Genomic DNA, 23,916 nt, shown 5'->3' on the forward strand with positions numbered 1-23,916 from the left:
GACAGACAAGGGAGAGGAGGGAGGGGATGCCACGCCCCAGCACTGAGCTTCTCTGCCCCACACTATCCTGGGGGTTTCAGGTGAATCGCCCCCACTGTTAGGACCAGCGGCCAAGATGTAGATGACGTTCTCTCTTAGGAAGGTGGGCCAGTCCACATATCTGCAGAGGAGAGAACAGGTTTGCTAGGCTGAGTGCAGAGCCTGGAAGGTCCACAAGCCCCAATCCCAGAGGCAGGCTGCCCTGAGCTAGATGAAACTCAGGGACGCTTGCCTCGTGACTAGCATGGTTAGGGTGCGGCTATGAAACAAAGCTAGGAGATCAGCTGTCTGGGGTCATATGTATCTAGGGTCAAATCTTCTATTTTGGGGGTGGAAGTGGTAATGCCTTCTTTTATTTATAAGGGGTGTTGTGGCAGTGGAGGCTATATACAGCCAAAGAGGGTCACCTTACCTGGACTCCTGCTCTGTGGACAGTGGGACCTTGTCTTCACTCCTGCTACTGCTGCCGGCTGGGCTGCTGTCTGCTATGGGACCCACATGGCTGATGCTGCCAGTCACCAGAACATACAACCGTATGTTAGGAGCAGAACAACAAGAGGCCCTGACCCATCCCTCCCAAACTCCGGGGGAAACTATGGACCCAGACATGGGGGCACAGTCTAGGACAAGGGCTGCCCTACACAGTCAGTAGGGTCGCGGTCCTCGACCTAGTTCACAGAGGGGATCTGCTGCCCACAGGAGGGAGAAAGAAGTACACACTATATACACCAGGACCTCCGGACGGACTGGCAAAAGGAAGAGGAAGAGGGCTAAGAGGGGGCGGGGCTGGTAAGGGGGCCGGACCTGACGCTGCAAGAAGGCGCCTCTGCAAGGCGTTTACTGAACCAAGAGTGCCGGGCCTGATGGCACTCTGCCTCACTGATGGTGTTCCCGCTGCCCCAGTGCCAGGAAGGGTGGCTCGGGCTCGTTCCCCTCTCCTTGACGGTGAGAAGCCTCAGTGAGAGTTCTGGGGAAGAAGAGATAAGGTCTTGGAGGTGAAAATGTCTTGAAAACTACAGAGAATTGCGGTTCCATGACCTAAACTTTGCTGCCCCCCCCCCTTGAACGTTCCCAGAGCTTTTCGACTGCCTGACATTTTTAGGGGAGTCCAGTGAAAACAAACCTTCTTCGGTAGTCTCATCGGCTCTGGACACTGGTCACGCATCACTGGACGGCCTGGAACCCTTTCCTGATGCATGCCTTCGTTTAGACCATTCCCAGTGCTCCCCTAATGTGCCCCGCATGCACCTGAGGCCTCTGTCACTACCCGCGATTACCGCTGCTCCTCACCTGGGGACGCAGCTGCTGCAGCAGTAGGAGAGATTCATGGGACAAGAAGTCCGACCATTCTACGTGGCCTCGACGTTCAGGGTCCAAGGCTGCAAACTGGCGGGCTGCCTGCTCCTCTTGCTCATCACTCAGGGCCCTGTTGCTATCCCCTCGCTTTGCTGCTTGGTGGCGGTAGCGCACGAAGTCCTCCAGTGTCAGGGAGCAATCTGTGGGAGGCATCCTTACTGGCTATGCCCACCTTCCCTCAGCCTTGGACAAGTTCACTCACCTCCAAGGCACCCTCAGTGTCCCCCCACAGTCCCGGTTCTTGGGGAGTCATGCCTCAATAGGCAGGAGGGCTCAGGGGAGTGGTGGAAGCGGCGGCCTCTGAAGGCCACAACGGAGGAACAAGGACTCATTCATACCTACTCCCCAAATCCTGAACACTCTTTTCACCCTCTGTTTATCCCAGAAAGGGTGAAAGGGAATGTAACTGCCCCTCCTTCTCAGCGCCCTGCGGTTCTTGCCAGGGATGACTTTTACACCGTTGAAAGGTCTCCATGAGGCTGTACATCTCCTCCTCTGTAAGCAGCAGGTTAAGGTTGTCCTGAGAGAAAGTAAAAGAGGAGTTAGTGGCCACATAGGCAGTGACAAATGAGAAGCCTGGGGTGAAGAGGGATGGAATCAGCTGGTCCCAGCCCCCTCTCACACAGTCAAGGAGACTAAGACCCCAGAGAGGGGGAAGGTTTGTTCTGGGGTTGTCCAGTTGTCTGAACTTGGGAACCCAGATACTGATTCTGGCTGACTCCTTTAGTAAAATACTGTGTTTTTGTTTTTGTTTTTTTTTTTTTTTTTTTTTTTTGAGTCAGGGTTTCTCTGTGTAGCTTTATAGACCAGGCTGGCCTCAAACTCACAGAGATCTGCCTGCCTCTGCCTCCTGAGTGCTGGGATTAAAGGTGTGTGCCATCACCACCTGGCAAAATACCAGCTTTCTAGTTACCCCGTGAGCAAACCCAGGGATGTTACAGAAATATCTCACAAAGCTGTTCCTAGGTGTAAAGAGACCCTGAGTACTGGTGCTGTCAATCCTGGCCTCATCCATCAGGCACTCAGTATGTGTATTTACTTTATAAGCATTGGCTGTGCTTAGAGCACATTTTAGTCATAAAAAAAAAAACCCTGCTTCTAGTGGGCTGCACAGCTTTAAGTGGTTCTCAGATGGTTTTGAAATGTTCCTAAACAAAATGAATGAATTTTTATGGTGTCACAGAAGTTTTAACCACCAGGAAGCAGTGAGCCCTTATTCTGGTAGCATTATTATGCAGTCTTTAAACTGTTGAGTTTAAGTCCTTTGTAGGGTGGTGGTGGTGTAGCTTTCAATCCCAGCATTCAGGAGGCAGAGGCAGGCAGATCTCTGTGAATGTGAGGCCATCCTGGTCTACAGAGCAAGTTTCAGGACAGCTATGCAAAGGAACCCTGTCTTGAAAAAACAAACAAATAAATAATCAGTAAATAAAACTTAAAAAGATTTAGAGGAAAAAATTCTTTGTAATAGTTGGTTAACCTTTCTCCTAAAATATCAGCTGAGAGCAGATGCAGACATCTCACAAGTACTCATCTATGAGTTCTGCAAAGAATTCCATGACTCTTTCAGTAAACACCTATTGAGCATCCGGTATGTGCTGGGCACAGTGGTATGTCATAACACTGTAGTATTTGGTATTTGGTGTGGCTGCTGCATGTAAGTGTGAAGGCAGCACAAGGCCCTTACCTTAGGCCTTTATTCCAAGGGCAGTGGGTAGACACAGAAGGATGGCTGTCACCGTCAGATCTCTGACTGCCGTGAGGAAATGGATTAAGGGGCCAAATCTGCTGGTTGGAGAGCAGTTAGGTGGCTATCGCCATGGTACAGGCAAGAAAACCAGTGCTTAAACCCAGACATGGAAACAGGGAGGGGGAAGGAGGTGACAGATGTCAGCAGCCAGTCAACAGAACCTGGTGACCTACGGGCTGAGGGATGAGGGCCAGGGAAGAGCATGGACGGGAACTGGAAAATGACTTTACTCTTCAGGGATAAGGAATGGAGAAAGAGCAGGTTGAGGCAGAAAGATGAGTTCACTTGGGGCATTCTGAGCATTCTGGTGAAACATCAAGATGGAGACCCCCCCCCCCACAGGAGATTTAAGTCTGGACACAGATATGGGAATCATTAATGTTTAGATAGTGGGTTATAGGATGGAGTCACTCCAAAGACAGCAAATGCCGTGAGAAAGACAATAGAATCCTGGGGAATACAGCACCTAGAACGGAAACAAACCAAGGAAGTTGAGAAAGAACCATCAAAGAAGACGGGAAAGAGGCCATGAGTACTGGTTGCCCAAGCAAATAGTGTGGCATTAACAGTGGTAATGTCGTGTGGTGGGATTTTATTATTTGTGAGCATTTTCCTTAGTTTTCATATATTTATAAAATATAGAAAATAAATGCCAAAGAAAGATAAAAGGGAAATAAGGAAGGGCTAAACACTTTATTCAGAAAAGCTGACTAGAAGACACCCCAGAAGAGGTCACTGGACTTGACAATTAGGAAATTATTGATGACCTCAGTACAAGCCAATTCAGCAAGGTGCTGACTGCAGAGGTCAGGCTTGAGGGGCGGGAAGTCAGGAGATAGTGAGCTGTTGTTCTAAGAAGTACCATTGTGGATGGAGGGAAAAGAAAGGGATGAACTTGGAGGAAGTCTTTGTAAAAAGACATTGAGATGGTATTGGTGATGGCAGGACCTCGCAGAGCTGGGAGAAAGCAGAGCATTCCCAAGAGAGAGCAAAGAGATGTACTAACCCAGGCCCATGCTAGCAGCACCCCTGGCAATCCAGGGTTGCCATAAGTGAAAAGGCTGGATGGAGCTGGTGGCAGTGTGTACGTGTGTGTGTGTGGGGCAAAGGACGGCGTGGACAGTAGAGCAGGGTTTCTGTGGTGTATTCTGGAGGGGAGGTATTCGGTAGCTGGAAGTAACTTCCAAACTTGACTTCCAGCTGCAGGGGGAGAGTCAGAAAGTAGCCCATGCCTGGGGGCTGCTCTTTATACTCAATCACAGGGTAGTGTATACTAATCTGCTCTTATACTCAATCATAGGGTAGTGTAGATATCTGCAGGACAGCACAGCAGGAGGCAAAGGCTGGGATTCTACTCAGGCATGGTGATAGTGGCTATGAATCTGGCTTTCAGTGGAAACCTCAGATTCTTTCTGCCATTAAGAGCTGGGAGGCATTTATATATAGTTGCAGAGTTCTGAATCAATACAGCTTTGCTATTTAATTCACATAATGATCACTTCAGCGATGAGAACAAAAGCTCCTACCAGGCAGCAGGTCAAGTGAGGACATCAAGACAAAGCATTTTCCTGTGACAGAATCTACCTCTGCTGGGAGCACTGTTCAGGACACCCGGTTGGCTCTTCAGGTGAGTACAAGGAGTGGCAACTATAGACTTTCAGAGAATCCAGCACTGCCCTCTGCAGAATTACTTTTCATTGGTTAGGTCTTTTCTTTCCATGACTCTTAGCTGAGGCTGGTTTTGCTCCCTCTGGAACACACCTGGCAAGGTCTGGTGGGTTACAACTGGGCCTATTGCTACTGGCATATTGTTTTTAAGTGCCATATAATGCATTTCGCAGCAAAGAACTGATTATCCAGTTCTAGGACCCTTGCTTGCACTATTAGGAAACTCCACAAGTCTTCTTCAGAAATAGTAATTTTTAAGACTGGGCCTCTGGAAAGAACGCCAGGTTTTCCTGCTGTCTCCACAGTCCCAGACTCACACAGTAGTAGCAGCTCCAGCCCGTTTCTGTATGGGCCATCTCTGTCACCTCCACTGCACTGTCTCCTTGGAGGTAACCCATGCGCCGCAGGCAACCGTCGTGGAAAACCCTGGTGCAGACTCTGCATGGGGAAGAGGCTCTCAGCGGTCCAGACTTAGATATCCACATCTCATCATTGACAACCTGGCAGGAATGAATAGGATTTGAATGTACAGATAGTGAGGAGATCTTTTGTTTCCACAGAAAATGAAGAGCTTTGGATTCTTTCAAGACTATCATGGTTTGATCAAGCAAGACCCCCTGAAATAGTGTCCCAGGTGATCCAACAGCTGGGACAAGGCAGCAGAAGACCACTACAGCCAGGATTTCTCTGTCTTCTTAGGATCCTCAAAACAGCGCCCCCTACCAGCAGGAAGCAGTTTAGAAAGAATGACGCCCAAATTCCCAAATATTGTTTGTAAATGTTTGTTTTCACTTGTATGGGGTTGGTTATAAATGGTTAATAATCACAACCAAACTCTTTAAAGGTAAAAGGGGTATTATGGTATAGATATGATTATTTTGTTTTAAAATGGATTTTCATTTATTGATACAATTTAAGGTCAATTTTTGTGATATGTATATTTCTCCTCTTGTTTAGGTATTGTGTTTATATAGCTCATTTATAAATGTAATGTATAATTTAACACAGATTATAGATATTTACCTATGATATTCAAAATTTAGAGATGTATTTGAGATGAATAGGCTTTCTTCAAACCTTTCAAAGACCTATAGAATATGGCATTTAAAATGGTTTAGGGTTTTTCTTGACAGTGAGTCATAACTGCTCCTGGCAACACCACCTGTGTCAGAAAGGAAGATGGACACTGAAGAAACTCCTTATGGAGTTTACTTCCAATATGGCAAGACTAGCCATTTGGGCAAGATACTGCTCATGTCTGGACTTTTAAACTTTATGCAATATAAACTGGACATGCAGGACTCACAGAAAAGTGACTACTGAAACAAGATGTACATTGCTACAGAGTTCCTACTTCATGGAAGAGTCTGCCAGACAGTCTGCAGGACACAGAGAAAAGTGACTGACAAACTGCCAATACAGAGGGATAGTTTAAAGTTTCTTGCTTTGCTGAGGAGTCTGCCAGACACACTATGGCCAATGGGCTGAAGATGGAACATTACAAGGACTTTGGATGGCTGATCAGGGTAGTTTTCTCTGTCATTTCTAGAGTTTATATATTATCCTTCTATGGTCTTTGAAGGAGTTGAAGACAGATAGTTATGGTTATAGTTTTCCTTAGTTAGGATTAAAGATAAGTTACATATAAGACTTTAGATTCACAAAGATAGGATAATGAAATAATTTCTTTAAATCTTGCTAAATGTTAATGGACTGAACATTGTTAACTGTGGTTCTTATTTGATAACTGTTTTGTTATATATTTTGCGATGTTAAGGTTTAAACCCTTCTTTTTATTTTAGACAGAAAAGAGGAGATGATGGGTGTTACAAGTAAGGTTTTCCTGCCGGTCTGGTCCCACCACCACACCAGCCCCAATTAACACCGAGACTCTGTATTTGTTATAATGCTGTTGGCCAGTTACTTGTTTTCTTATTGGCTACCCTCTCTCTAAATAACCCATTTCTGTTAATCTAAGTGTTTCCACATGGTCTCATCTTACTGTGGTGTACCAGCGTGATGTATTTACTGGGTGTACCAACGTTGCTGTGAGACCTTGGGTGACTGTCCAGGTAGCCTGCTGTTTCTCTCCTGCTGCACCTTTTGGAAGTTGCCCATCCACACTTCCTGTCTACCCTAGTATCGTTATTTTCCTTCTAAGGTCTTGATGAGGTTGAAGATTAAACTATCACAACTATTATTCTCTCTTCCTAGTTAGCTATATTAGGTACTAGACTTAAGTTTTCCAGCTTAGGTCAACTCTATTGTATACTCCGCTATGCTTCCCCCTAGGACTAGATATGTAGGTTGTTTTGTTCTTGGATTTTCCCTTTTCTTAGAGCACACTTGTTATTTACTGTTTTGTATATAGTTTTGTATCAAGCCTAAATCTTTTCTTTAGACTAAAAGGGTCAGTGTAGTAGGATATTGACTTTGTCTCCTTCTGTGGCACTGACCACGCCCATTGGGGGTGGAGCCAGGGGCGGAAGTGACCTGTGGAATTATGTCTGAGGAGGAGTGAGGGAATGCTGTCTTACTTGCAGCACAGGGACAGGAGGACTTCGGAGGCATCCTTGGGACCAGGAACCTGCTGGTGTTCACCTGTCTATGTTGTGATTATTTCTCCCTGGATAAACATCTTTTCAGCCTAATTGTTCATCCAGATCCTTATTAAACATCAATAGATGGGAGATGTCATTCTGTAAATATGTTTCTCTTATTGGTTAATGAATAAAGCCCTGTTGGTCAATAGGAAAGCAAGATAGGTGGGACTAAGAGACAGGAGAATTCAGGGAGAGGTGGTGAGATTCAACACGTAGGACCAAGAGAGCAGAACTCCCGGACCCTCTCTCGGTAGATAAGACCACATGGAAATACTTAGATTAATAGAAATGAGTTAATATTTAAGACAGAGCTAGCCAATAAGTAATGTAGTAATAGGCCAATAGCATTATATCTACTACAGCGTCTCTGTGTGTTATTTGGGGCTGGTGCGGCTCTGGGACCAGGCTGGCAGGAAAACCTCATAACAAAATGGGCCCTACGTGGGGTCCGGTGCAGAGGGAATGGGCAGGGAGATGAGTAGTGGTGAGTGCAGTCTCAGGGCCGCTACGGAGATAAAAGAGTTGTAGGGCAGACAAAACTCAGCTTGTGAGGGTGTGCCTGCCTGGTTAGGCAAGGGACCTTGCCTGTTCGGGGATGCTGGGGGGAAGGGAGGGAGATGTGTTGCTCTGGGTGAAACCCAGGTCCTGTGAAAAATCCAGGTCCCAGTTCTGACACCAGATATTGAGGTTTAATAAGGATTAGGAGAAACAAATAGGCAAATAGATGTTTATTTAGAGAGAAATAACTTACAAGATAGATGAACACCAGCAGGTTCCTGGACCCCAAGGATGCCTCTGGGATGCTCTCCTGTCCCTGTGCTGCAAGCAAGAGAGTGCTCCTCGGGCCCCTCCTCAGACCTAGATTCCCCCAGGTAACATCTGCCTCTGTCTCCATCCCCTGGGGCATGGTCAGTATCCACAGGTGCGGGACAAGGGAATATCTCACTACAGAGATTCTATACCTGCTACATGGGACTGGGTCTGTCAGGAGCCACCACCAAGGTGTGGAGTGTTCTTGTGGACAAGAACCAGGAAGCTCTTCTAGCTGCTTAGGGCTCTGTTACTGTTTCTGAACAGAGATAAAATTAGCATTTCATGGGGGAATATATTGTGTGATTGTCCCAAGCATTACTTGATATTTAACATCTCCAACTGTCTTGATACTATATACCAGAAGAAATCCCCAGCTATTGTATCTTACCCACATTTCTCCCTTCTCAGTTTCCCAAATGTCCCTGCAAGGGTTAGTTCCCTCTGTGGCTGAGAATCCATAGATGATGGGTTAGTGCAAGATCTGTCATGCTGCCATTCCTTCCCACACAAGAGTCCAAGTCTTTCACTATGACTAATTCCAAGCTATACCTAGTATTTTATTCATATGACATATTGTTTCCTTTGTGGTACTGGGGGTTAGAACACAGGGACTTGAGCATGCAAGGCAAGCACTCTACATTGAGACACATTTAAGCCTGTCATGTGGGGAAAGGACTGTTCTGAACCCAACTTCATCTTCTGGCTCTGAGTCTCATCTCAACCACATCCAAATTTCTCTGTCCTGTTCCTTGATCCTTATAAAGTCTAAGACAGGGGAATCCTTCCTTAACAGAACACCCACAGGCTCCCGGGGATCCAAGCAGATATCTGGAGGTTTGTCATCATCCAGCTTTCCTGGTCGGACGGATGAAGGCAGGGGGTGTGAATCTGACTGGTCCTGTCAAACTCCTCAGGTTCAACTCCACGCCCATCTGGAGCCGGCTCCCAGGCTGCACGATTGATACTGCTCTCTTCCTGGACCACGGGGGCACTCGTCTCTGCTTCTTTTCTTCCTGTACTTCCTGAACCAGAGCCCTCCACAGTGCCGCGGCGGGACCCTAGTAGCTCACCCCCACGTCTAAGGGAAGGCCTGTCCCGTAGCCCATCCTTGAAGGCTGACACAGCCAAGCTCACCTTCTGCACCTGCTCTACTGTCTGCCGCTTGGACATCAACACCCCCATGGCTCTGTGGAGAAAACCAGTTTTATCTGTTTACAGAAAAGGCAGGAACTATTAAATAGTGTAGCAAGGCATATGGCAAAGAGCACATGCTAAGAAGTCAGAAGACCCTGCTTGGTTCTGCTCCTGACTGGCTGTGTGATTTCAGTTTCCCCATCTGAGGAATGAGGATTATCTGTTCAACACACTTCCCAGGGCTACCATAAGGATTACACATGAAAATGAACTTGGGTGGGGGATATAGTTCCACAGTAGAGAGCTTTGTACTGCATGCTTAAGGCCCTGGGTTTGACCTCAGCAAAATGTGTACGTCTCTGTGCGTGCATACACACACATAGTCTCTCTCTCTCTCTCTCTCTCATACACACACACACACACCACATACAAGAAAAAAAGCAGTGCTTAATTAAGTAGAGTACTATACACATGTGGTAACTGTCAGCCTTGTTACTGGAGAGCTGGTCTAGCACAGGGGCATCAGGGTGTCTGCTACTTTGAGGTGGTTGGGACTCCAGTTTTTCCTCTTCCCTAAAAGGAGACTTACACATTTCAGATTTTCTAATTGAAAGAAAGCACCTCCAGTAAGTGCCGTGCACAGTTCACCCAGGGTCTATCCTTCTCAAGTGCTGTCTAATTTTCAAGCTAGAGTGAATGAATTTCTAGTTTGGGAAGACTCCTGAATCAGGCAGCCAGGAAACTCTGTCAGCTCCATGTATGTGGTCAAGGTTACTTACACCCTTCGGCTCTCTCTTGTGGGACTCTCTCTTACAGGCAATGGGTCTACTCAAGCTCTATGGTAGGTGCCTTTTGCTCTTCTAAGATATTAATGACATGTTCACATTTTCACAATTGCTTTTATATCCTTCAATAAAGTCTATAACTTTTCAAAAGTTAAAAGGAATATTATCCTGCTGGGTGATGATGCTGCACACCTTAAATCCCAGCACTCAGGAGGCAGAGGCAGGTGGATCTCTGTGAGTTCCAGACCAGCCTGGTCTACAGGAGCTAGTTCAGGGCAGCCTCCAAAGATACACAGGGAAACCCTGTCTCGAAAAACAACAACAAAACAAACAAGCAAAAGGAATATTATCCCTGTCCTTCTCTGCAGGACCTAATACAGCACAGGAAAGTAAGGACACGGCACACTGCAAAGCTGGTCTACTCCTCTCTTACTCTGAAGAGCCTCATTGGAAGATGGCTGAGCAATGTTTTCTCAAAGCAGAGCAACAGTCCACTTGAACCTTGCCCCCGACACACTCTAATCAAGGCTTATTGAACAGTACCATGTTCAAGGCACTGAGCACTGACAGGAAATGGAGATGGATAGCATCACACCACTCAAGATATTAAGCATCAGACTCCAAAGAAGCAACCAGAACTCCAGGGTTACTTGAAGAAGGCTGAGACTGGAGGCAAAGATGTTACCTATCCACACAATGCAATATCCTTCTCGCCACAGAAGTGCTGACATACACTAAAATACAAATGAGCCTTGAAAGGAAATATTCACGTGATCCCATTTATGTGTAATGATCCAGTAAATCTAGAGGAAATAAAAAATAGATTGGTGCTTCCCTAAGTCTGTGGAGAGTTTGTGGGTGGATGTGGTTGCTAATGGGTATGGCCTTTATTTAGGGGACAATAAAAACAAAGATGTTGGAGCACGATGATGATTGCATAACTGTGCACATGCTAAAAATAATTTAGTGCTACACTTTAATTAAGTAAATTTTATGGTAAGTATTATATATGCAACCTGACTATTTTTAAGGATTAAAAAATGTGTGAGACCACACTATCAGCGGACCCTAGGGAATGTGTGAGAAGTTACCTTCAGTTTATTTGGGGTAAAGGTAGAGTAGGTAAAAGGCAAGGAGAGACAATTAGGGAATACTACTATGCCAGCCTGGGCCAGAGGATTGAGGCCTAACTGGTGTAAGGGCAGGTGTGACTACTGAGTGCATTTGTCGCCATGGAAATAGATTTAGGGATTTTAGGAATAAACTGGTAACTAATTGGCTAAAGCGACAAAATGGTAGGATGGCAGCTTTAAATAGACTGAGGAACAGAAGTAGCAGCCAAGGAGTTGGAAATGAAAGAAGAGGAGGAGTCACTGGAGTCTGTGCATGAGGGGTTAAGGGACCCTGGGACGTGGGGACATTTATTTTGGCCTCCAGAGCTTTCAGGGGCTTCCCTACAGCTTTGAGGACTCGATTCCTCATGTCTATGCTTCTATCTGTGCTTTGGACTATCTGTTAAAACTCGTGTTTGGAGCATATATTCTTAGGCATTAAGAATATTCATGTTCTTTTATGTGCCAATGACCTCAGGAGTGTTGTCAGAGTTAAGGAGTGTAGAGGAGAGTGTATGTTAAAGTTAAACTATGGGGTTCTAGATGGGCCTATGACCCCAACACTGCCCAGATGCCTCAGGGGCAATAGCTGTGCTCTATGTTAGGTAGGAAGGCAAATCCCTGAGATACACCAAGAGGAGGAACGCTAAATTGACACACAGCACTTCCCTGCTATTTTTCTTCGTAAAAAGATTTCTTTCTTTTTATTTTATGTGTATGTGTTATGTCTGCAAGTATGTCTGTGTACTATATATGCATTGCCCAAAGAGACCAGGAGTGGGCGTCATATATCCTCTGGAACTGGAGTTACAATCAGTTGTCAGCCACCATAAGCTAGAAATGAAACCCTGTCCTCTGGAAGAGCAGGCAGTGTTGGTCTCCAGTTCCACTTATCTTCCTGTAAAGTATTTGACTCTGCCTGTTGGCTGAGTACAAATCCATTGTGTATAAATGAGCACATGTCATTCCCATTCATCTGTGGGTGGGCATCCAATAACTTGACTACTGTGAAGAGTGCCACAATAAACATGAGTGTGGCTGGGCATGGGGGGTGCACACTTTTAATCCTGGGGCTCAGGAGGCATGAGGCTGCCTAGCTCTGTGAGTTTGAGGACAGCCTGGTCTACACAGTAGCTCCAGACCAGTCAAGTCTAATAGTGAGACTCTGTCTGATATGAGAGAATGCTCTTCTTGTTCACTGGCAAGATTTGTTACTTGTATTGGTTTAATAAAATGCTGATTGGCCAGTAGCCAGGCAGGAAGTATAGTGGGGGCTACCAGGACTAGGGAGAATTCTGGGAAGAGGAAGGCAGAGATGAGTCACCTGCCAGACACAGAGAGGAAGCAAGATGAGAATGCCTTACTGAGAAAAGGTACCGTTACGGGTGGCTACACATAGATAAGAATTATGGGTTAATTTAAGTTGAAGAGCTAGTTAGTAATAAGACTGATCAATAGGCCAAACAGTTGGTAATTAATATAAGCCTCTGTGTGTGTTTATTTGGGACATGGCTGCAGGATGGGACAGAATAGAAACTTCCATCTACACCCTGTCAAGAAATAGATACCAAAAAATGTTGCACAGATATCTCATGTTTTGTTTGTTTGTTTAGAAATAGAGTCTCTGGGAGGCTCAGGCTGTATGAACCTCACTCTTCAGGGCTGGCCTGGATGTTGGGGTCCTCCTACTATAGCTTCCTGAGGGCTGGTATTACAGGCATATTTCCCTATGCTTGGCTTAGTTATCTTTGTATGTGTATTTTGATTTTAGGTCCTTTCAGGTACATAACCGCAAGAGGTGGACCCATATGGCAGCCTTTCCATACTTTCCTTTTTTTTTTTTTTTTGGAACCTCTGTGCTTATTTCTATAGAGACTGGACTAATAACTCAGTATTTGCCAGAATTGTTGTTGTTGTTTTTCATGGGGACAGCTATTCTGACTGTGGTGAGGTCAATCTCAATGCATTTTAGATTTGTATTTTCCTGGTAACAAAGCATGGTGAGCAGTTCTTTTATGTGTTTATTTTTCTATGATAAATGCTCTTCTTGAGACATTTCATTCAATTCATTCTTTATTTATGTATTTGATGCAGGGTTTCTCTGCATAACAACTTTGGCTATTATGGAAGTTGCTTTGTAGTCCAAAAGGCTGGCCTTAAACTCACAGAGATCCACTGGCCTCTGCCTCCCAAGTGCTGGGATTAAAGGCGTGCACCACCACTGCTAGGCACAATGTTTTTAACTGAAGAATTCTGCTTCTTTTTCTTTGGCAGTGCTGGGATTGAGCCCAGGGTTTGTGCATGTTACTTAGGCACTCTATCCCGCTCTTCCTTTAGTGATGGGAGATGTCAGTCTCTGTAAATATGTTTCTCTTATTGGTTAGTGAAAAAACCCTGTTGGCCAATAGGAAAGCAAGATAGGCAGGGGTTAGGGAGACAAGAGAGAGATCTTAGGGAGATATAGTAGAGAGGAGTTAAGATGTAGGACATGAGAGAAGAGGTCCAGACCTCCTTCTCCAGTAAGATAAGACAACGTGGAAACACTTAGATGAATAGAAATAAGTTAATATTTAAGACAGAGCTAGCCACCAAGAATGCTAGAACAGGCCAACAGCATTATATCTAGTGCGCGTCTATGTGGGTTAGTTGGGGTTGATGTGCCTATGGGACCAGGCTGGACGGGGAAGCTGCTCATAACACTTTTAATTTAAGATGGCCATGTATAAACACAAGGAATGTAAGGAAAACTCTGCTTTTGACAGGTGTGACTTCCTAACAGTGTGGGGATGGGAGGTCTACTAGTGACAGACTGGCCAAAGGACACCTACTCTGTAATGGACAAGGCAAGCGTGAAAGACTACAGTTGGCTTTAAAGAAAAAGAGGGGAGCCAGCGAGCCAAGTGGAATGTAGGTGGATTGGAAAAGCTGGAAAGGGTAGGAAAGCCAGTGTAACCCTTGGAGCCTCCAGAGATCTATACTCCCTTCTGGATAGATACCTTAATGTTAGTCTAATGAGACTGTGCTCAATTACTGGCTTCAAAAATTGTAAAGAGAATGGATTTGTATTTTTAAAGATTTATTTATTATGTAGCATAATATTCTGCCTGCATGTATGCCTGCATGACAGAAGAGGGGCACAAGATCTCATTGGCAGATGGTGTGAGCCACCATGTGGTTGCTGGGATTGAACTCAAGACCTCTGGAAGAGCAGCCAGTATTCTTAACCTCTGAGCCATCTCTCCAACCCCTGGATTGTATATTTGAAGGGGAAATGATGATGGAGAAATGGAGAAAGGAAGAAGAAAAGGAGGGAGTAAGAGAGAGAATGAAAGGAGAAAAAAACTGTATTCCACACAACAGACTGATTCTTAAAAACCACAGTTTTAAACAACATTTACTAATGTTCCCCTGCCCCTTTTGTTGAGCAAGGTCTTTATATGACCTGAGACTCCATGCTGACTCCTGAGTCAGACTAAAGGTGTATACTACCATGCCCTTCTAGCTATTAAAACATTTAAAAAACAATGATAAGAGGGGAGAAATAATTTCAATAAGAAACTACAAAATAATAGACAAACTATTAAAAAATTGATTTAATTATTTTAAACACAAAGATAAGACAATGGTTCCCAAATAGTGAATTAGCTAGATTCTGGGGGCAGAGAAAGTCTATGTCAAAAACTCCAGGAGATAATGCATAGCAAGTATAACATGCACTCATATATGTAGCAAATAGTAAAAGCCATCCCTCCCCCCAGTGTAACACATTGCAAAACACAGAGCTTGGTTGTATACATGTGGCCCCTGGGCTATAGGGAAAGCACCTGCTCTCCAACAGACTGGAGGAGCCTGTTTCTTAGAAGTCATGTCCGAGGATTAAAGAGCAGCAATGAGACGTCTATGTTTATTAGAGGGCATGGGCTGAAACACAGGTGGAAACATTTATTTGGGGATTCAGAACATACTAAACTCACTTGAGAGAAGCAGTATATACATCTGGCTTTTGGCTTTCTCTGATGATATAACAGAGGATACTGAACAAGCTCTGCCATTAGGAGCATCACTGTACATGTGAGTGACTCATCAACAGTGTATTAGTGTCTGGACCACAGAGACGTCCCAACACTGCAGCTCTGCTTTCGCTGACTGTTCCCTGTTGGGAAGCCACTTTCTCTCTGTGAAGCTACCAGGATGGCTCAGGTGTAATGAAGCCATGCAATAGTTGGGGAACTTATTTGTGGGGGGAACTTTTTATGAAGACAAAGCTTACACACTCTATGAAAATAGTCAAATATAAAAAGTAAATAACATAATACTCTTTGCCATAGTTTCTTTGAACACAACTATTCTCATTTGCTTCAGATGGTTCATTTAACAGGAAGCCATTAAGATCCAAACAGGACCTCAAGCCATTTTTTTTTTGTCATCATTTTGGAATGACATGGCTATGATTTGATTATAAACTGTGAGGACAGAACAGAATTAAGCCTTAAGATTACTGGCTAAATCTCTTAATGCTTAATGAAGAGGACTACAAAAGGCACCTTGGTTGAAAGCGACTGTGCTGAAAGAGCTGAGACTGCACCAGTGGTGTTTGGGGAATTAACATAATCAGCTCTAATTCCTGGAGAAACAAGTGGCACTGATTAGTGGTGGGTATAAGAACGCCCGGTGAGAAAGCCCTGATCTCTCCTGTGCGGGAAGAAAGTCCTAGGAAGAAGAGCAACTTAAAGGGAAGTAGAAAGAATTTCTGCAAATCATTCTTAATGACTGATTCTTTGGCTGGTGGGTGGGGTCTTCTTTTTCTTCTTCTTCTCTAATAAGAATGAAGAAGGGGATGAGAAGAGTTGTCTCAGGAATGATGTGACTTTCAAGGTTTTGTGGCATATAAGAAGGAGAAAACCCCTAGAGGTCGGAGCAGCTGGTGGGAGGTAACAGTGTGGTTAAGTACGGCTATCTGACTGTGTGAACAGGAGGAAGGGAAAATGGCAAAGATCAGAATCTTTTTCAGTGAGAGAAGGCTGTTTGCAGAACGAGTACGTGGGCAGCTTAGAATGTGTGTGCAAGACACACCCAGTGTTGCAGAGCACCTGCTTAGAATGCAATGGGATTATTTATAAGGGCAGAGCAGTGGGGAGTAGAGAGGGTTTGCACCACAGCAGGAGCTGGTAAAGAAATAGGGAAGGCGGAGGGCAGCAAGGGAACCTCTCTTCCCAGGCACTCTCTATAAAGATTTGTGGCTATGGAGAGGCTGAGGGGCAACCCTCCCGATTGGCAGGAGTTTCCCTTATTCAGTATGCTCTGTAAAGTACATTTACTCACTTGGCCCGATCCTTTGTACAGGAATGAATGCTGTTTGGAAGGCTCAAGAGCAATTAAAAGGAATTTTCTGGAGGTTATGAGGACTTTCCTAGGCAGGGACAGGCAAAAGCAGGCCCATGGAGGTTTGGAAATTGAGGAGGTGGCATATATCTGTAATCCCAGCATTTGAGAGGCTGAGACAGGAGGCCCATTGTGAGTTTGAGGATATCCTGGTCTACAGAGGGACAGAAAGAGTAGGAGATGGATGGATGGATGATAAATGGATGATAGCTATTTAGATAGATAGATGGATGATAGATGAATAAGAGAGGGGGGGGTTTGAGCTTGTGGAGAAAGAAATGAAAACAAAGGGTGAAAAATCTACATGGCTCCCACCGCCTTTCATAAAACATGAATGTTGCAGAGTTAACTGGGCAAAATGGTGTCATCTTCCTTCCTTCCTTCCTTCCTTCTTCCCTTCCTTCCTTCCTTCCTTCCTTTCTTCCTTCCTTCCTGGTTTTTCAAGACAGAGTTTGTGTAACAGCTCTGGCTATCTGGGAACTCCTTTTGCAGACCAGGTTAGCCTCAAACTCACAAGAGCCACCTGCCTCTGCCTCCCAGTGCAGGAATTAAAGTGTGCACCATCCCTGGTTCCAGAATCCTTTCTTTTTTACCACTGTTGGCCAGACACTTGGCTTGCTTATGCAGGCCTATAATCCCAGTTGCTCAGAATTCTGAGGCAGAGAAATCACAAGTTCAAAGTCAGCTTGGGCTGTGAAGTGAATTCAAGGCTAGCCTGGGCAACTTAGCAAAACTCAGTCTCAAAAACTGAAGAGGGCTGGGATGTGGCTCAGTGGTAGAGAACTTGTCCGACGCCTGGGTTCCTACATTTAATTCCCAGAACTAAGAACTGATAAACAAAGGCAAATCTGGCCCAAACTTTGATCAGAACACGTCTCTGGAACTCAGTCCTAGGAACTACAGTCAGAGCATCACATCATGTCAGTGCTGCCCCCTCAGAGGTGGATCTGGAATGGTGAGTCAGGGCTCTGTGGTAAGAACACCTACCACACAGCAACTACGAGTGATTTCCTGGCCACAAAGGGCAGTATCTGCTACTATCTGTCTACAAATGAGAGGGATGAAATTTTGGAATTTAGCCAGTGTTCACAACCACAATAATAAGACAAGAGAAACCACCATTTCCAAGTCTATGGTACTTATTCTGTGTCCTATTGACTATAGCTTGGCCCACAGGAGGTTTGCTAGGGCATAAGAGGCTTGAGAATGCCTCTCCTTGGTCCTGGGTTTGAGCCGGAGAACTTGAGCGGAAGCAGCACTGTGCGTGCCCCCATAAATTTTAACCAGTTGATTTGTTCCTGGAAGCATGTATCTGAAGGACTGGCCAAGAACCTCAGGAAGCTGCACACTTAACACAAAAGGGTAGAGTTACAAAAGTACAGAAAACCACCGTAGGGCAGTGGTTCTCAACTAACGCTGCAACCCTTTAATACAGCAGTGACCCCAGCCACACAACTGTTTCGTTGCTATTTCATAACTGTAATTTTGTGACTGTTAGGAATCATAGTGAAAATATCTGACATGCAGGATATCTGACCTGCAACCCCTGTGAAAGGGTGGCACAAACCCCTATGAGGACTTGGCCCACAGGTTGAGAACTGCAGACGGAGAGTACAGCAGATCCTGAGCTCACCACACGTATCAGCATCAACCCGAAGAACTTAAGCAAAAGCTATCACGAAAAATTCCCTTACCCTGTGTAGGTCTTTGGGGCAACCCAAGCCCCAAGCGGTCTAGTTGTTCTCTGCCTGTTGCTTTAGGAATCCAGTCTCTCAATTCAGTATCCTCGGAGTCCGTTTGTAGTTGTCCGTCGCCTTCCAGTAACCTACCGACTGGTTTCAGTTCTCATGTCTGTAGACCTTAAGGTCTCCCTCCCTTCCATCCACTTCTGCTTATTTGGGAAGACACAGTCACCCAAACTGTGGATTTCAGGACTTTCTAAGAAGCAGACAGGCTAAAGGCTGAGTAAAACTGTCTTCCTGGCCTCAGCTCAAGGCAACGAGGCAGGAGGGACATCCTGCTGCTGCTTAATATTTACTGAAAGCTCACAAAGCTTTAATATACTCTGGAACAAAATGATGGCATGATCTTTAGCCTCTGGGGGGATTGGGCTGTCTTCATTAAAAGCTACAGCTCTGACCTCCCACAGAGCAGAGCAACAGTTAAGGAACATCATCACATCGGCAGTGATTGGCTGCTGGGATTGCACTCAGCAAGTGAATTTTTCCAGCAAGATGGAGAGGCACTCCCTGTTTTCTGCTCTTAGAGCACAGATTCAGCTCTACTTATGCAGTTATTACACTTTAATCATTACCATTCACTTGCTTATTGAGTCTATAGAGCGCGCGCGCGCGCGCGCGCGTGTGTGTGTGTGTGTGTGTGTGCAGCCTACTATGTGTTAGGCACAAATCAAGTGCTAATAGCTGTTGGTAGGATGAGCAAATGGGATCTCAGCCTGTGAGGATGTAGAGAGTATGTGCATGTGTAGGGGGCATACGTGTAGGATTAAAAAAAAAAGGTGTTGCAGGAGCTAAATTTTGAAGATGAGTGAGTTAACCCAGTGGATGAAAAAAAAAAAAGCATTCCAGGAAGAGGTAAAAACACATGCCAAGCATGGAGCTATATGGGGACTCCATCATGACTTAGAGCTATGAAGCTAGCTTGGGTGCTGGATAGAAATGGGCAGGAGAATCTGTATTCACATATGAATTAGCATCAGCTCAAAGAAATGGTTTGATGTAGTATGCTTAAAATATTTGTTTAAAAGAGAATATTCATTTGAATTCAGGGAAGGGGAGAGTGAGGGGAGGGAGCTGGGCCAGGATGATGAGAGGCAGTCCTAATAAACCCCAGGGCTGAGCAGTGAGTGCACCATGTGACCTTTTCTTCCAAGCTTTGCAACATGAAGCACTTTCCCTCAACCTAAGATCTGGCAGGTAGCAATTGTAGTAATCACTGGGGCCTTGTCTTGGGAGACATAAGTTTAAAAGCAAACACAAACAAGAAAAAGAGGATGAGCCATTAATCCACTTAATGTTCCAGTGAGAAGACCATAGTTAACAGAAAATGTTTTCAAAATCAAACAGAAATCATAAAGGCCTTGGAACTTGTAATATGCTATCCAAATATATGATTAGCATAGGAAGACAAGAGCATGTGACCAGTTCCTCAAAACAAAAGGCATGGTGTGTGTGTGTGTGTGTGTGTGTGTGTGTGTGTGTGTGTGTGGGTTTGGAATGTGGCTGCTTGTAGAAACACATCTGAGCAGTTAGTGACACCTGGGAAAATGACATACTCTATACTGACTGCCATACAGAGCCCGTATTTTCCCTAATACTTTTCCTGCACTTTATATTATTAGTAAACAAGTGAAGGAATGCAGACTGATCCTATGCAAACTCCTCAAGGACAAGACGTTTCCTATTTATACAGCATAGGGATGGCAAGTCAGCAGCACTTAGGGGGTGTGCAGACCTCTGAGGGAAGGTGGCTGGAGGTGGGTGGGAGACTTGAGAGATGCTATAATGAAACCAACAATCATGTCTCCAGGTGGACTCTGAAGGCTCAAGCTTCTTGGTCCAAAGTTGATAGAGCAAGTCCAATCAGAACTTAGTCATTAAGATCGAAGGATTGAGTAGATAATGATGTTTCCATCAGATATGAATAAGTAAATTTAGGGAACGAAGATGCATTGCTAGAGAGGCACGTGGGACTGAAAGGTAATGGATACTATAGCTGAAGAGTTGGGAGACTATTAGCATACATATGAGCCACTTAGGAACAGGTGTACTGGGAGAAAACAAGGAGTATGGGAAATGGACGTGGGGAGGTTTTATTATCCATGTTCCAAGAAAGGAAGCACTTAGAAAATACATGGGTAATTCTGGGAAAAAAAAAAAAAGCAGTTAGAATGTGGTCAGAGAAGTCAAGGCTGAGAATCAACACCAATTTGTGTTTACTCCAGGCAGGAAAGGGGCATTCTCCTTTATTTTCCTTTGAGGCATTTTTGAGAAGATTAAGACTGCCTGGTGACACCCGTCATACACATTCTTGACTCAGGATGTGCTTAGCCACTATTCTGACAAGTTTTGAAATGTAATGTTTACTCAATACTAGACATCAGGAGATGGTACTGAGAATCCAAGAATTGGAGAGCACAAGGTTACCAGGAGTGTGATGCTCAAGCCCTTGAAAAGATCAGTTTAGTAAAACAACAATAATATAATAACAACACTTCAACAAGAAATATCTGAGAGCCTTTTGTGCCAGCACTCAGGAGGCAGAGGCAGGTGGATTTCTAAGTTTGAGGCCAGCCTGGTCTACAGAGCAAGTTCCAGGCCAGCCAGGGCTTCAGAGAGAAACCTTGTCTTGAAAAACAAAACAAAAACAAAACAAACAAAGCCTCATCTGAATGGTAGGACGAACTCACCATATTTGCAGGGCTTGGTCTCATTTTCTCTTAAAATATGTGTTTATTGTGGGAAGTTCAACTGGTCGAGAGGGGTTTAAGCTGGAAAGGAATTATAAATAACTTTATAACAGAGAGATGCCAACCAACATGAACCTCTACTGAAATTTGTTTGTTGAGCAATGCATGAGGTACCACAACCATAACTTCCTTAAAGGGGCCAAGTCCTTAAGGAAAAGAAAGTCCCAGATTAACCAACTGGTAAATTGATTATGTGGTTCCTCACTAGCTTGGTCTCTCTTCTCACTATCTGTGACTTCAGAAGCCCAGGAGAAGCCTTCTTTCTTTTCTTTTTCTTTTTATCATCGTTTGTTTTTAAGACGGGAATTCCAGAACTATGCTATGTAGCTCAGGCTGGCCTTGAACTTGAGATTCTCCTGCCTCTAACTCCCAAGTGTCAGGATAATAGGCGTATGTTCCACAACCAGTGCAGAAAAAAAAAAACATTTTTTTCTTGCTTGTTTATTTGGTTTTGGTTTTCCAAGACAGTTTTCCTTATAGCCCAGGCAGGCATTCATTTGTGTGGCAATCCCCCTGCCCCAGTCTCAAAGTAGGTATGTATGTTTTCAAGGAAACCAGGACCAAGGCTGATGGACCGTTGCTTTGATCTGGCATTTCTTGCTGGAGCCCAGCTCTGGGAGGCTAGCTTTATTAAAGGAGGATGCTACTTAGGTTTGGCTGTGCAGGATGACCAAGAGGAACTGGAACATTCCAGAATGGTTCTGAGGTAAATTCCGTTGCTTGGCCCTGGCACCACTCCACTTTTGGATAAGAAGCCAGAATCTATCTTTGGGCCCAAAGTTAAACCCTTAGGGCTCAGCCAGCATGTTTATGATATTGTTGAGGGGGAGACCTGCACCATTGCTACATCAGGTTCCAGCTTTCTCTCTCCCAGACTGCAGATTACCAACATGCCTTTCTTGGCTCTCTCTTCTTGCTCCTCTCCTGGTCTCTCATACACCACTGTTCGGCAAAGTGTCCTGAGTGGTATTTATGGATCAGTGTCCACTGGTGCACACAAAGGGCCACAAGGGAAGTGTGGATGATGCTTAGAAGTGACACGTCTCCCCTTCTTTGCCCCCAAGATTATAAGGGGAGGAGGGCCCTAGGAGACTCCTGACAATCTGGGGATTCACTGGGTAGCTGCTCCTTGGTCCCAAGTTCAGTTACACTGTCCTCATCTGTTTAAGCGTTGCATTTGCTGAGCGGATGGATGCAGCTGCAAAGCTCCATGCTTGGCACTTCAACACAACTTAGTGACAGACATCCACTCTTCTGCCCTTTTTTGATACTTTTCTCTGAGTTAAATTTGAAGAACAGACTCCTCACCATTCTAACATTTGTGATCTTGGCAATGTGCTAAGCCTGTATCACAAATATCTAATGTTTAAATGGGGTAATTTTATGAAGCTGTTGTTAAGTATTACATAAGATGTTTAAACACTTAGCACAGTGCCTGGCACAGGGGTGCTCAAAAATCCTCTCCTTTCCCTTATCCCTTCCTCCAGAAACTTGGTCTTACTGCTCCTGGATAGTCAAGCTCAAGAGCTTGAGTTTCCCTCTCTTTGATTTGGGAGGCCTCCCTGGTCCTGGTACCTCTTGGGCCCTGTGCTCTTAGAAGCAGTTTCCATCTCCCTAAAGTCCAGCTTGAAGCCAATCGGTCTATCGTACAGAAGAGAAATTCTAAGCCGGGGCAGGGTGGGAATTGGAATGAACAAAGACCACAGCCCCATGAGTGCCCACTCCTTTCCACTACATTGAGGGGTACAAGTGAGCCCCATAGGAGGTCAGTACCAAAGTCCTTGGAGCTATGATGCTTACAAATGGACCCAATTTTTCCAGGCAAGGGTTCCTTCTGGGCATCTCTGGGGCATGGGCTGAGATCACCTGGCATTCACCAAGACCACCGGGAAGGTCCTTGGGGTTCCCAGATGGTCTCCTTGGAGCCAAGTCCAGAGACTACCTTGATGCCACTCTAGTTACACAGAAGGCCTCCCTGGGGGCCTGGGGAGAATGCCCCTCCACACTAGGGCTGTGCAAGGCGGAAAGTGCCGGACGCCCTGGGCGGCTCCCTTCACGCAGCCCCACGGACTCCCTCAGGGGCAGGCGACGATCACTAGGGTGGACCCATTTGCACCCTGGGGGGCGGCTCCCACACCAGTATCCAAGTCCGGGAGGACTGTCTGGGACCTCAGACCCGCCCCTCCAGGGTGACGGCCGGGTCCCACCGCCCCCGCCCTCGCTTACCGGGACAGTCCGCGTGCGGGACGCGGGTCCGAGGCCGGCGGACTCTAATGCCGCGGGCCCGCGCTGCCCACGGCCGCTCCGGAGCCGACGTGCTGGGCCGAGCACCGGAAGCGGGCGGCGCGAAGGCGGCGCGACAGGCTGAGGCGGCGGCGCGCGCCACCGGAGCACGCCCACCCGCTGCGCGTGCACCCGCGCCAGGCGCCCTCGGCCGGCCCGTGGGCGCGCGCCGCCCCACCCTCCCGAGCCTCAGGCGCGGAACCTGCTCCGCTGGCCGCGGGCGTGGCGCGCGGTGGGAGCAGGGGCGGGCGGCGGCGGTCGCGGTGCCGGGGGCGCCCGCACGAGCAGCCGGCACTGCGGCGCGGGGACTGCGCCAGCCCGGCCACCCGCGCGACAAGGTCAGGCGCGCCCCGGAGCTGGCTCGGGTCTGCGCTGCAGGGGCTGTGGCGACGCTCCCACCGGCCGTCACCCAGGGCAAAGGGGGGTACGTGTGGATGCTGCCAACAGCACCTGCTCGGGCTGGGAAAAACTCACCCATCTGGCCATGTCAGCGCACCGCCCAGGT

The 23,916-nt window shown here is 46.1% G+C and overlaps 1 pseudogene; it reads right to left on the reverse strand.

The window, feature by feature from the left end:
* Positions 1 to 23,476, reverse strand: LOC127225556 (PHD finger protein 24-like; annotated as a pseudogene).
* Positions 23,477 to 23,916: the final 440 nt, after the last annotated feature.

This window comes from Phodopus roborovskii, unplaced genomic scaffold (assembly GCF_943737965.1).
Source record: "Phodopus roborovskii unplaced genomic scaffold, PHOROB, whole genome shotgun sequence".
NCBI lineage: Eukaryota > Metazoa > Chordata > Mammalia > Rodentia > Cricetidae > Phodopus > Phodopus roborovskii.